This window comes from Rhinoderma darwinii, chromosome 2 (assembly GCF_050947455.1).
Source record: "Rhinoderma darwinii isolate aRhiDar2 chromosome 2, aRhiDar2.hap1, whole genome shotgun sequence".
NCBI lineage: Eukaryota > Metazoa > Chordata > Amphibia > Anura > Rhinodermatidae > Rhinoderma > Rhinoderma darwinii.
Window position 1 is genome coordinate 241,603,036 of NC_134688.1, and position 12,592 is coordinate 241,615,627.

Below are 12,592 nucleotides of genomic sequence, written 5' to 3' on the forward strand. Positions count from 1 at the left end.
TGTTGCCACATGACCGAGAGTTGCAGAGGTTTCTTGGTTTTAGAACCTGTGCTAGCTACACAAGCATGGCAACAGATGTAGCAAAATACCCAAAAATTGTTCATACACGCAAGATTAAAATTAGAAGATTAAAATTGGCCACAACGATCTGACCATCAACATGCCAGACTAAACTGGCGGACCAGAGACAGTTAAACAAACAAAAAAAAGGTGGTTTCACACACAGCGTGTTTTGTGGCAGGTTTTTGAGCCAGATCCAGTTGTGGATCCAAGTCCTTATTTTTTACATTTCCCATTCCTATTGAATCCACTTCTGGCTTTAGGTGGTAAAAAAAAAAAAAAAACTGCCATAAACTGTGTGTTAAATTACCCTTAGGGTATGTTCACACGGCCAAATTTCAGACGTATACGAGGCGTATTATGCCTCGTTTTACGTCTGAAAATAGGGCTACAATACGTCGGCAAACATCTGGCCATTCATTTGAATGGGTTTGCCGACGTACTGTGCAGACGACCTGTTATTTACGCGTCGTCGTTTGACAGCTGTCAAACGACGACTCGTAAAAATACAGCCTCGTCAAAAGAAGTGCAGGACACTTCTTTCAGACGTTTTTGGAGCTGTTTTCTCATAGACTCCAATGAAAACAGCTCCAAAAACGAGTTGGTAAAAAAATGAGTTGGTAAAAATGCGAGTTGGTAAAAAACGTCTGAAAAGCAGGGTCTGTTTTCCCTTGAAAACAGCTCTGGATTTTCAGTCGTTTTGGTTGACTACGTGTGAACATACCCTTATACAAAAGAATGCTCTTGCGCAAAGTAGCAAAAGACCGGCCTTATAGACAACGACCTATTTTTAGCGGACAATGGCAAAAAAAAAATCAACAGCACAGATCACTTTTTTGCCAGAGGAAATTTCTTCCCTTCTGCATATTCCACAATCAACTGTGAGTGGCATTATTGTAAAGCGGAAGCGTGTAGGAAGCACCGCAACTCTACGTGGCAGACCACGTAAAGTTACAGAACTGGGTTGCCGAGTGCTGAGGCGCATAGTGCATAAAAGTCGCCAAAGCATTGCTAACTTAATAACCGCAGTTCCAAACCTCCTCTGCCATTACCATCAGCACAAAAACTCTGCGCCGGGAGCTTCATGACATAGGATTCCATGGCTGAGCAGCTGCATGCAAGTCTTACATCACCAAGCACAATGCCAAGCGTGGGATGGAGTGGTGTAAAGCACGCAGCCACTGGACTCTGGAAACGTGTTCTGTGTAGAGATGAATCACCCTTCTCTATCTGGCAGTCTGATGGATGAGTCTGGGTTTGGCGAATGCCAGGAGAACGTTACCTGCCTGACTGCATTGTGCCAACTGTAAAGTATGGTGGACGAGGGATAATGCTAAGAGGTTGTTTTTCAGGGGTTGGCCTAGGCCCCTTAGTTCCAGGGAAGGGAAATCTTAATCTTTCAGCATACCAAGACATTTTTGGACAATTGTATGCTTCCAACTTTGCGCCAACCATTTGGGGAAGGCCTTTTCTGTTCCAGCATGACTATGTCCAGTGCACCAAGCAAGGTCCATAAAGGCACGGTTGGGTGAGTTTGGTGTGGAAGAACTTGACTGGCCCACACAGAACCCTGACATTAACCCCATCAAATGCCTTTGAAATTAACTAGAACGGAGATTGTGGGCCAGGATCTCTCATCCAACATCAGTGTCTGACCTCACAAATCCTATACTGGATGTATGGGCAAAAATTCCCACAGACACTCCAAAACCTTGTAGAAAGCCTTCCCAGAAGGCTATCCAAAAAACTACAAATCTGGTGTTTCAAATTTATTTTTATGTGGTTCACCCTGCGAGTTATAAAATTGTATATTGTAAAAGTTCGGACTTTTACGGATAAGGTAATACCAATTTAGTTTATTTTTTTTATGTTTTACATTGTGCTTGGGGGGAAAAAATGCTAAAAGGGTTTTTTTTTTTTTACACTCATACTAAATGTATTGCAGCATATTGTTATTTTTACAGGCTAGAGGCAGGGCTTAGCAAAGGGAGACAGAAGGCAGACATGGGGCCTTCATTAGGCCCCCGGGCTGCCATGACAACCATCGGCGCCCCCTCCTAACGGTTTAAATGCTGCGGTCGCTATTGACCGTGGCATTTAAGTAGTTAAATGGCCAATGACATTAGATTAACAACCTGCATAATCCGAACCTTTCCCTCCCGTCTCCAAGATGTTTCTCGTGCTGCACCAGTCCTCTGGAATGTGCTACCCCAGACAATCCGATTAATTCCTCATAGATTGTAAGCTCTTGCGAGCAGGGTCCTCACTCCTCTTGTTTGAATTGTGAATTTGTTTTGTCAATATGTAATGTCCGATATTGTCTGTACATGTTCCCTCTGAATTGTAAAGTGCTGCGGAATACGTTTGCGCTATGTAAATAAAGATTATGATTATAATCCCTAGGAAGGCAACTAGCAGATCGAGATCAACTGGTAGACCTTTGATTGGTGCTGAGTAGATCACTGATGGCTTAGTTCAACAACGAGTACAGCTCAAGTTGTTGAGTTAGGCTGGGTTCACATTTGCGTCGGTGTGCTCCGTTGTTCTACTCTGTCAGAGGAGCAAGACAACGGAATAACTGAACAGACGGTTCCGTTGCACAACGTATACCGCCGGTTGTCGACAGAACCTATTGACTTTAATGAGTTTCGTCGGGGTGTCCGTGATTTTACCGGACACAATAGCGCAGCATGCTGCGCTATGGTCTCGGATAAATTCCAGAAAACCCTGTAGTCTGCGACGGAGCCTCCGACGAAGATGTGAACTTGGCCTAAAGCAGTAATAATTGTTATTACCATAGTCCACAGGAAACCTACGTTTTTGTTTGTTACCATATTGACTGATACTTATTTCCCTCCTGTACTCAAATTTAGTTTCTCTGTGAAAATCTGATGTATTTCTGCTTCATTTCTTGAGAAAACATATGCAGACTTCGGGCCGGTTTACACCTGCATTGGAGGATTTGTTAGGGACCTCCGTCAAAAATGTGTCTGAAAAACACCAGATAAAATACAGGTAAAACCCCAACGGAAACCCGTTAAAGTCAATGGGCTCCATCGGCCACCGGTGGTGTCTGTGGTGCGGAATCGGCGCTTCTAGTTATCCCATTGTTCTGTTCCTCTGACCAGGCAGTACAACGGAACGTCAAGTGTATTGGAACATGCTTGTTTGAGAAGCATCTAAATAGTCTTGTGTCAACAGCATCAGGTAGAACTACAACGCATGGCTTAAACGGGTTTGTGTGGGAAAAAAACATTTATATCAAAAGAAGATGTTGACAACCTTCTGTATTATTACAGTAGATCTCTGTCTCACTAAGGTTGCCTAGCCCTGATATTAGCGATCAAAAGATCACACTGTGAAGTCCCCTAGTGGAACATTAAATATAAACTTAAAGTTTTATTAAAAAAAACAAAAAAAAAAACCACATATATATATATATATATATATATATATATACACACACATACATACACGTGTTCACAGAAATCAAAACTTTTCAAAAAAGTGGTTTTATTTGCAAAAGTGTAAAAAAAAAAAAAACACGTGTTATTGTTGCAATAGTAACAACCTGTATAACAAAGTGAACATATTCTTTAAACCACATGGTGCTTGCCGTTAAAAAAAAAAACCTGCACAAAACAATGTCAGAATTGCTAAAAAAATAAAATAATAAAAAGGTAATCAATATGTACCCCCATAAGCGTACAGACCCATAGAAAAAAAGGTAAACCGTTATTTATATCGCAGGCTGTCCGGCATAAACGTGTACCACAGCGTGTACATTGATTTCTATGGTCAGGACGGATGTCCTAAGGCACCATGCACACGGCCGTGCCCGTAATCACGGCCCCTGATTGCGGGCATTGCCGGCCGCCCGCATTTACAGGCCGTGTTCCCATACAAAGTATAGGAGTATGGCCCGTAAAATGCAAAAGAACGGACATGTTACATAATTTTCTGAACATTTCTACGGCGCAGACACCCATCTGCAGCGATACGTAAAGGTGTCCGCGGCCAATAGAACTGAATGGGTCCGTAATTGCGGACCGTATTCCGCAATTACGGAGTTTTTACGGTCGTGTGCATGAGGTGTAATGGTGTCGTTTGTGCATACGTTTCATGTACTTCCGTTCTATCCTTTTTTTTTTTCATGTCCTGAAAAGCGTAGTCTACTACGCTTTTCAGTACTTTTCCAAAATGTATACCAGACGTATACGTTTTTACTACTATTGAAGTCAATGGAGACGTATGGACGACCTATGCAATCGTAAACCCTACGTTTGCATATGTAAAACATATACGTTTTTGTCACCATATATGGGAAATCTTGACTTGACAAAGTTTGATTTAGCTCAAGAACAAAAAAATAAAAAATAAAAAGTATAAATTTTTAGAAGAATGGACAGACGTATAAAAATGTATACAACGTATACTACAAAAAAAGCTAAGCGTGTTACAAATGCATACGTTTTTATACTTTAAAAACGTATACGTCGTCGTGTTGTACCACAAATGTGTGCACAAAATTAGATGTGAACTTAGCCTTAGGCCTCATGCACACGACCGTAGCCATGTGCACGGCTGTGATTTTCGGGTTGGCCGGCCACGGAGTATCACCTGTAAACCGCCCGCAAATCGCGGGCCGTGCACATGGCCGCATCCATTATTTCCTATGAGCCTGGACCGGCCGTAATAAGACATGACCGTTCTTTCTGCGGTCCGGGCTCCTGAGCCATGCACGAACCATGAAAACCACGGTCGTGTGCATGGGCCCATAAGAATGAATGGGGCCGCAATTCTCCCGTGGATTTTCGGGGGAATTGCGGCCGCAAAAGCACTGCAGCTTCTCCCAGAGAGAACAGCACCAAACCTGTGATCCCAGCACCAGTCAATAGTCCAATGCCTTTTCTCAGTCGTCTTCCAAATTCAGATGTAGGACATGTACCTCATTCCAGACAATAGGTGCCATAAAGACCTTCTAACGGAACAAGGAGAATGACACACAGAAGGTAACATGGATTATTGAACATTGACTGCAACCATAAAGCCTCCTACCGCCACCTCTTTCTCGACCTGCTCCGAACTGCTGTACTGAAATAAAGTACTTACCTAGAAGTCAACCATTTAGAACTAGGTACCAACCTAGAATATCAATGATCGTGTGGTCAGAGGAAACATTACTCTGTTAAACGAGAGATATAAAGGGTTGAGGACTGCAAGTGAATCCATTCCAGAACTCCGAAAACAGGTGACCGATAGCCGGGCCAAAAATTCAAGATGATATTTATAAAGTGTTTGATGGTCCTGAGCAATACAGAAGCCAAAGACTGAATGCCACGGACTTTAACGTATTTTAGTTGAAATATAGCAATAGAAAAGCCGTAATAAAGAATTATTTTCATAAGTGTTTCTCGAAAAGTTTGAGAAAAAGTTTGAGAAAAAACAAAATCCCCTGAAAATAAGAACTTATAGGAGGAGTTCTATGGCTAGATGGAAATAAAGCTCAAAGACACATGAATATTTAAGATTTTTTTTTCCCCAATCAAAGACACTTATGGTATGTAGATTTGATATGAGGGATCGGTAGGACTCCCACTCATCCAGAGAACAGGGGTACCTGGTCCCCGGTTCCAGCAAGAAGTAGTCACGGTTGCGTACCCGTTTCAGTGTGTTCTAGTTGGAATAATAATAACTGACCACACACGCACAGCCCAACAGGTATGGAGGACCAGGCGCTGACTCGTTCTTGGGATCTATTTCATATGCTACAAATAATTGATAGGTGGGGGGTTCGGCTGATGGGACCCCATTGATCAGGCATTTATAGCAATGGAAATAAATATGAAAAAGCCCATAATATTTATAATACAAGATTTGCACGAGAAGCTTCTGGCCTAATAGGGTTGCCTCAAACACTGGACCGTCTGCTATCCCTGCACAAATGAGTCCACATGAGGGAGCCACACTTTCTAGTGCAGGATCGGTGAGCATCGTAGAATTGTATTAACACCTTTATGTATCTAAAATAAAAAAATTAAGTAACTTTGCAAATAGTGCCAATTAAACATCTACTGTTTTGTGTCTTCAGCTTCTAAGCAGAAACATATGTCTCCATGGTTACAGACTATAAACAATCCTAAATAGTTTGATCCGGCAGTCAAACTGCCTTCCGTCCGTCCCCTACTTTTTGCTTACGTACATCGCCAATTGAGTTTGGAAAAGCTGGTTAACCGATGAAAGTACTAAAATGGCGGTCTACATGATTACTGATAAACAGACAGCTATGAAAATGTTTGTCAACTTGGCGGATGAGGTAAATTCATGGACTTGTATTTCAGGGAGATTTGTTTGATCTTAGTAAAGTGAGATTAAAATGTTGCATCTGAATTTTCTTTTATATTATTATTTATCTATAAGAAGCGGCTATTGCTGTTTTTTGTACGCAAATTTCTCTGCTGCATTTTTTATCTATCTACGGAGAAGGAAAAAAAAAAAAACTGTATACAAAATCCACAGGGAAAGGGAATGCTACAGTTTAAAAAAAAATAAAATAAAATCCAGCATATATTAGAAAATTGTGCCAGTGTGTGAAGAAGGTTTTTAAAGGAAACCTGTCATTTTGCTTATGCTGCCTCACTTGTGGGTAGCAGGTCAGGCCTCGTTCACACACACACACGCGCGTATTTTGGGAACCATATTGCGCTCTGTAGTTAATAATAATCTTTATTTGTACAGCACCAACATATTCCGCGGCGCTTACTGTATTGGGGCTGCTTATTTCCGAATTCCAAGTTACGCTTGTGTGCATGAGGCCATATGAGCAAGAGGAGCGGAGCAGATTATTATCTAGTTGTGTGGGAAAAGATTCACCATAAGGCTCTGATCACACTACGGTCAGGAGGTTCTATATATACAGTGCTATTCTTCCCACCTAGATGACAGATACCACAACGGAACCCTGTAAGTCAATGGGGTCTGTCAGGTGCTGCTGGTATTCGTTGTGGGACAGATCCTGGAGAGCGCTGCGGCCTCTTTACAAACGGAAACCATGATACAGATGTGAACAAAGCCTTAGGGTCCATTTAAAGTGTATGTCGGAGGTATACGTCGGGAATACACCTCCCACAGATGCCACTGTATAAGCATACAGTGGCATCCTCGCCTATTGGCTTCAATGTAAAAAAACAACATATACCGCTCGGTAAACAGTATGGAATAGGCCTCCGTGGTGAATGCGGTCTATGGATACGTTAGACGTATGCGCCAGAAGTTTTCCCTGCGCATATGCCAAGTGGACACTGCAAATGCAGCATTAATTCAGCCTTACTTGGAAGTTGTTGATTGGCTGAGGAGTCCAGTGGGAGGTCCCACTCCATGATTGACAGCCCCCTGTATGAGCAGGTATAGTAAGGAAGATTCAGAAGCCCAGAGTGAATGTTTTCCCACAGAGCTCTATGTAAAGCTACTCAGCTCCTCCTGCTCTATAACATGCAGCCCGCAGATCAGACACCATGTCCAATGTGACAGATAAAGGGACTACTGGTAATCTATAGACTGCCATAGTGGGCACACACATGGGCAGCAGCCACCGTGTACCACTCTCACATAAAGGCCAACACCATAGAAGTGATAATACATGGCCACATATTGGAGTGCTTAGTGAATGTATAAGGACTTTGCAGGGCCTTTCATTAACATTCATTGAATTTGTTTTCAAGTGGGCATGACGTCAGCATGCGATAACTGGGTACTAATGGGTATCTACCACATGAACCAGGACAGTAGTGTAACCCATTTGTGGCAGTATACCGAAGCGTACGGGACTGTAGCACTGGTGCCGGTCTCTCCCTGACAATAAAGTCACGTGATACCATGACCCCCCCTGACTGCAGCGTTTACCTCACCCTCTTATCAGCTGCTTCTCCTGTTCTTGTCAGTCAGTCCAGCTCCAGCAGCAGCAGCGGCAGATACACAAATACAGCAACAAGGAAAGCGGAACAGCAGTACTCGACCAATCGCTGAACAGCTTGCGTCAATCACTAACTGCGAACCAATCATAAAGCGAGGGGGGCGTATACGCCGCGCTGATAACGATGAATAACCTGACAGTGGTCCCCACGCTGCTTTCGGCCAGGGTCGGAGCGGTGGACGGAATCGGAAGTGCCGTGTTTCGTCAGGAGTAAGCGGCCTTCCGTCTCTGCTGTGAGGACGCTCCAGTGCTCTCCTCGGTCTTTTGTTTACATCTCATTCTCTCGCGAGAAGATATATGTGGCAGAGTGCACGTGTTATAAACATAATAGTTATGGTCGTATTCATACACTATAGCGTCTGCAGCCAGCGTGCTATGTGCTGCGTTATTCCTGCGCTATTTCTGCTATTCTGTCGTCTCTTGGTTACGTCTGTTTCTTGGACTGCTGGGTGACAACTAACTTGTTTGTATTTCAAATGTTGTGCATAGTTGCAGCCAATAGCAATACATTGTGACAGGTTTATCAATGGGAGACACTAGCGCAGCACGCAGTTCCGTAGGCAGCTGGTAGTGTCCATGTTGCTCAACAGAACCGTTGCTTCTGGTATTATATAATGGTATTATAATAGCCTCCTCTAAGTAAGGAAGGCATTAAGATCTCTCCATATCTCATGTACTTTTAAAGGTAAATCCGGGCTTAGGCTTCGTTCACATCCGTGTTTGGGGCCTCCGTCCAAGATCCATGCAAAAATAATAGCGCAGGTTGTTTCCGGTAAAACCACGGAACCCATTAACCCCACGATCGCATGTTCAAGTCCTCTAATGGGGCTAAAAAAATTGTAAAAAGTCGTTTAAGAATGCAGATACTTCAGTATACCTTTTTTTTTTTTTGGGGATGGATGGAATAGCGTAGTAGACTATGCTATTCCATCCTGAGAGATCCCTCGATTGTATGCCATTCGTCACAGGTATCCGTTAAAATTAATACGTTGTGAAGCTTACGACATCACGGTCCATATATGGACAGTGATGTCAGGAGCTTCCTAATGCGGGAGTCCCCGACCAGAGCGCTTCCGCTTGCCACTGACTCCGGTATTGTAGCTCCTTATATCACTGTACATATATGGACAATGACATCAGGGTCTTCTCCAGGGCCAGAAATCCCTGTCTGGAGCGTTGCCAAAGCTCTGGCTGGGAACAATGGCATCGTAAAGCTCTTGGACAGTGACATAAGGGGCTTCTAGGGGTGGAATTCCAGGCCAGAGGATTGACAATGCTCTGGCTGGGAAATACGGCATTGTAAAAATTTCGACATTACTGTCCTTATATGGACAGTGATGTCAGGGGTGTAATCCTTGACCAGAGCATTGCCAATGCTCTGGCCAGGGACTACGGATGATAAAGCTCTTGAAATCACTGTCTATATATGGACAGTGACCGCAAAGACTTCCCCAGAACTGGAGTCTCTGCCAGAGTGCTACCGACGCTCTGGCCAGGGCATCCGGCATTGTAGCTCCTGATATCATTGTCCATGTATGGACAATCATGTCAGGAGCTTCCCCCGGGCACAGCGCCTATAGAGTGGGATATGTTGCAGCCTTCTGCCGGAGATATATGTCGGGAGTCCTCCCAAGGTATACCTCCAACTGAAGGCTAAAACGTGAAGGGGACCCTAAGGCCGGGTTTCCACGGGTCGGTATCCAACCTGGAAACCGCAGCACCTTCGGTCTTAAAAGTCGCACTACATTGTGCTGCAGTTTTTCGTACGGAATTTCCGCTGCGTAAAAAAAGCTCATACTTACCCTCTCCGGCCTCCTACAATGACGTTGCATGCTATGTGATGCTGCAGCCTGTGATTCGCTGCAGCGGTCACATGGGATGGAACGTCATCCCAGGAGGCCGGACCGCAGAAAGAGGGAGGGCTTTCTGGGTAAGTATGATTTTTTTTTTTCCAGAGTTGCGATTTATGCGGCGTAATCATTGTGATTACGCCGCAAAAGTCGCAACACTTGGTTTTCTGTTGCAGGTTTTAATTCAATGGGGGAAAACCCGCAACGTAAAATTAACAAGCGTTTTTTTTTTCCGCAGTATGGGCATGAGATTTACTAAATCTCATCCACTTTGCTTTAGGGTTGTCACGATACCAGAATTTGGACTTCGATACCGATACTTAGGGGGGGGGGTGACTCCTAGCATCATAGATAACTGATGCTGGGAGCCTGGCTTCTTAAACGGTGTACGGTCTGGGAAATGCAGGCGACATATGATCCGTATATCACAGACCAAACACAGCCATGTGAATAAGCCTTAATAGTAATTAACCCCATCATTTCCCTCACAGATTAACCCAATGTTGCCCATTATAGTAAGAGATCCCATCAAGTACCCCTCTCACAGTCAATGGACAACATTGGGTTAATGTGCGAGGTACATGATGGGGTTAATTACTATTAATGTGAGGCACATGGAGGTTCAAAATTCATAACACCAGGTGCCTCACGTTAATAAGTGACTTCATCATTTCCCTCACATAATGGCAACATTGGGGTTAATGTGGGTCACATTAACCCAAATGTTCCTCAATGCTGGCTGCAAAAAATACTAGTGCCTGCTCTAGTGCCTTTATTTCAAGCTTTTGCTCCGCTCTAACTAATACCTGCCTGGGGCTGGTCTGTCACTACACTGCAGCACGGTCCGGATTCTACACTAGCGGCGCGAGCGTCACAGGCACGTCATCAGGAACCCACTGCCTGTGCCGCTCGCGACATTCCCCTCCCTCCACCTTCTCACATACTCAGATTATCATTGGTGGCAGTAGAGAAAGGAGGGAGGAGAGCTACTGTGACGCGACCGGCGCTAATGAGTGGTGCGGGTACCGTGCGCCATGTTCTCTTCATTCATTTCAATACTAAGCTGTGCGGTAGCACAGCTCAGCTTTGAAATACATAAATTGGCAGTATCGAACCGTTTGCCCCCGCACAGCATCGAAATAGTATCTAGATTTCGATGCATCATGCAGCCCTACTTTGCTGCTACTGTAAATGCTGCACAGAATTCCGTTGTGAAAATTCTACAGTGTTTGGCTATGTTCACACGGAGTATTTTGACGAGTTTTTTGACGCGGAAACCGCGCCAAAAAGCTCGTCAAAAACGGCCCGAAAATGCCTCCCGTCGATTTTAATGGGAGGCGGGGGCGGTTTTCTCCCGCGAGCAGTAAAACCGTCTCGCGGGAGAAAGAAGCGACATGCCCTATCTTCGGGCGTTTCTGCCTCTGACCTCCCATTGAATTCAATGGGAGGCAGAGAAAGCGTATTTCGCGGCGTTTTATGCCTGCAGCGCCCAATGGCCGCGGGCGAAAAACGCAGCGAAAATCGGCGTACAGGGAGAGGAAAATCTGCCTCAAACTTCCAAATGGAATTTTGAGGCAGAAATTCTGCCTGAAAAATACTCAGTGTGAACATAGCCTTTACGCTATGCTACATGGGAACCCAGCCTAATATTAGAGCACAGATAAAGGCAATACATAAGTATTGCATTAGTGATTTAGGGGGACTAAAAAAATAAAGTTTGACATTTTTAAAAATCAAAAAAAAATGAAATAACTAAAAGTTAAAAAAAAAATCCTTTTCCAATTTTTCACAAAAAATAATGTAAGCAATAAAAAATAAACATAATTGGCATCGCTGCGTCCATACCAGTAAAACATCACATTATTTAACCTGTGGGGTAAACGCCAGAGGAAAAAAATATTCATAATGCAAGCATTACAATTTTCTGGTCATCCTGCCTCCCCAAAAAAATGAAATAAAAAGTGATACCAAAATAAAGGCAATAAAAACTACAGCTCACCCTAGAGCTGGGCAATTATAACCTAAATCATAGTTACGATTAATTGAACATGTAACCTTGATTATGATTATTGAATGATTATTTAGGCCACACCCCTTTTGCATATCACGCCCCCTATTTGCATGTAATGCCATTGAATTAATATTTATTCCCTGAGTCTGCTGTATACTACTGTATATAATATACCCCCTGACACTTCCCCCACACAGTATATTGCCCCCATGCCATTGAATTAATATTTATTCCCTGAGCTTGCTGTATACTACTGTATGATATACACCCTGACACTTCCCACACACAATATAATGCCCCTATAACTTCCTCCACAGAGTATAATGCCCCCATTGCTGCCCCACAGAGTATAATGCCTCTGATAGCTGCCACCACACAGTATAATGCCCCCCATAACTGACCTCCACACAGTATAATGCCCCCCATAACTGACATCCACACAGTATAATGCCCCCATAGCTGCCTCTACATAGTATAATGCCACTATAACTGACTTCCACGCAGTATAATGCCCCTATAGCTGCCCTCACACTGTATAATGCCTCCATAACTGCTCCCATATATGCACCCCACACAGAAACACCTAACCCTGTTCCAATGACGAGTGGAGGAGATCCCTCTGCTCCTCTAATCTGTGCGGCACGGTGCAGACAGGCGCGTTGACGTCACTGCCTCTCGTCCAGCGATACATAGTGAATG

General features: G+C 43.8%; 1 protein-coding gene across 5 annotated transcripts in view; it reads right to left on the reverse strand.

Annotated features, from left to right (window-relative positions):
* BCAS3 (BCAS3 microtubule associated cell migration factor) overlaps positions 1-8,379 on the reverse strand; it is a 1,147,652-nt gene extending 1,139,273 nt beyond the window's left edge. The window contains exon 1 of one of the 5 annotated variants that reach the window (XM_075852996.1): positions 7,968-8,379. The gene's annotated coding sequence lies outside the window, so the exon portion shown is untranslated. Of the gene's footprint in view, positions 1-7,962 lie in introns of all 5 variants that reach the window. The other 4 variants (XM_075852997.1, XM_075852998.1, XM_075853000.1 and 1 more) reach the window with 4 other exon arrangements.
* Positions 8,380-12,592: the final 4,213 nt, after the last annotated feature.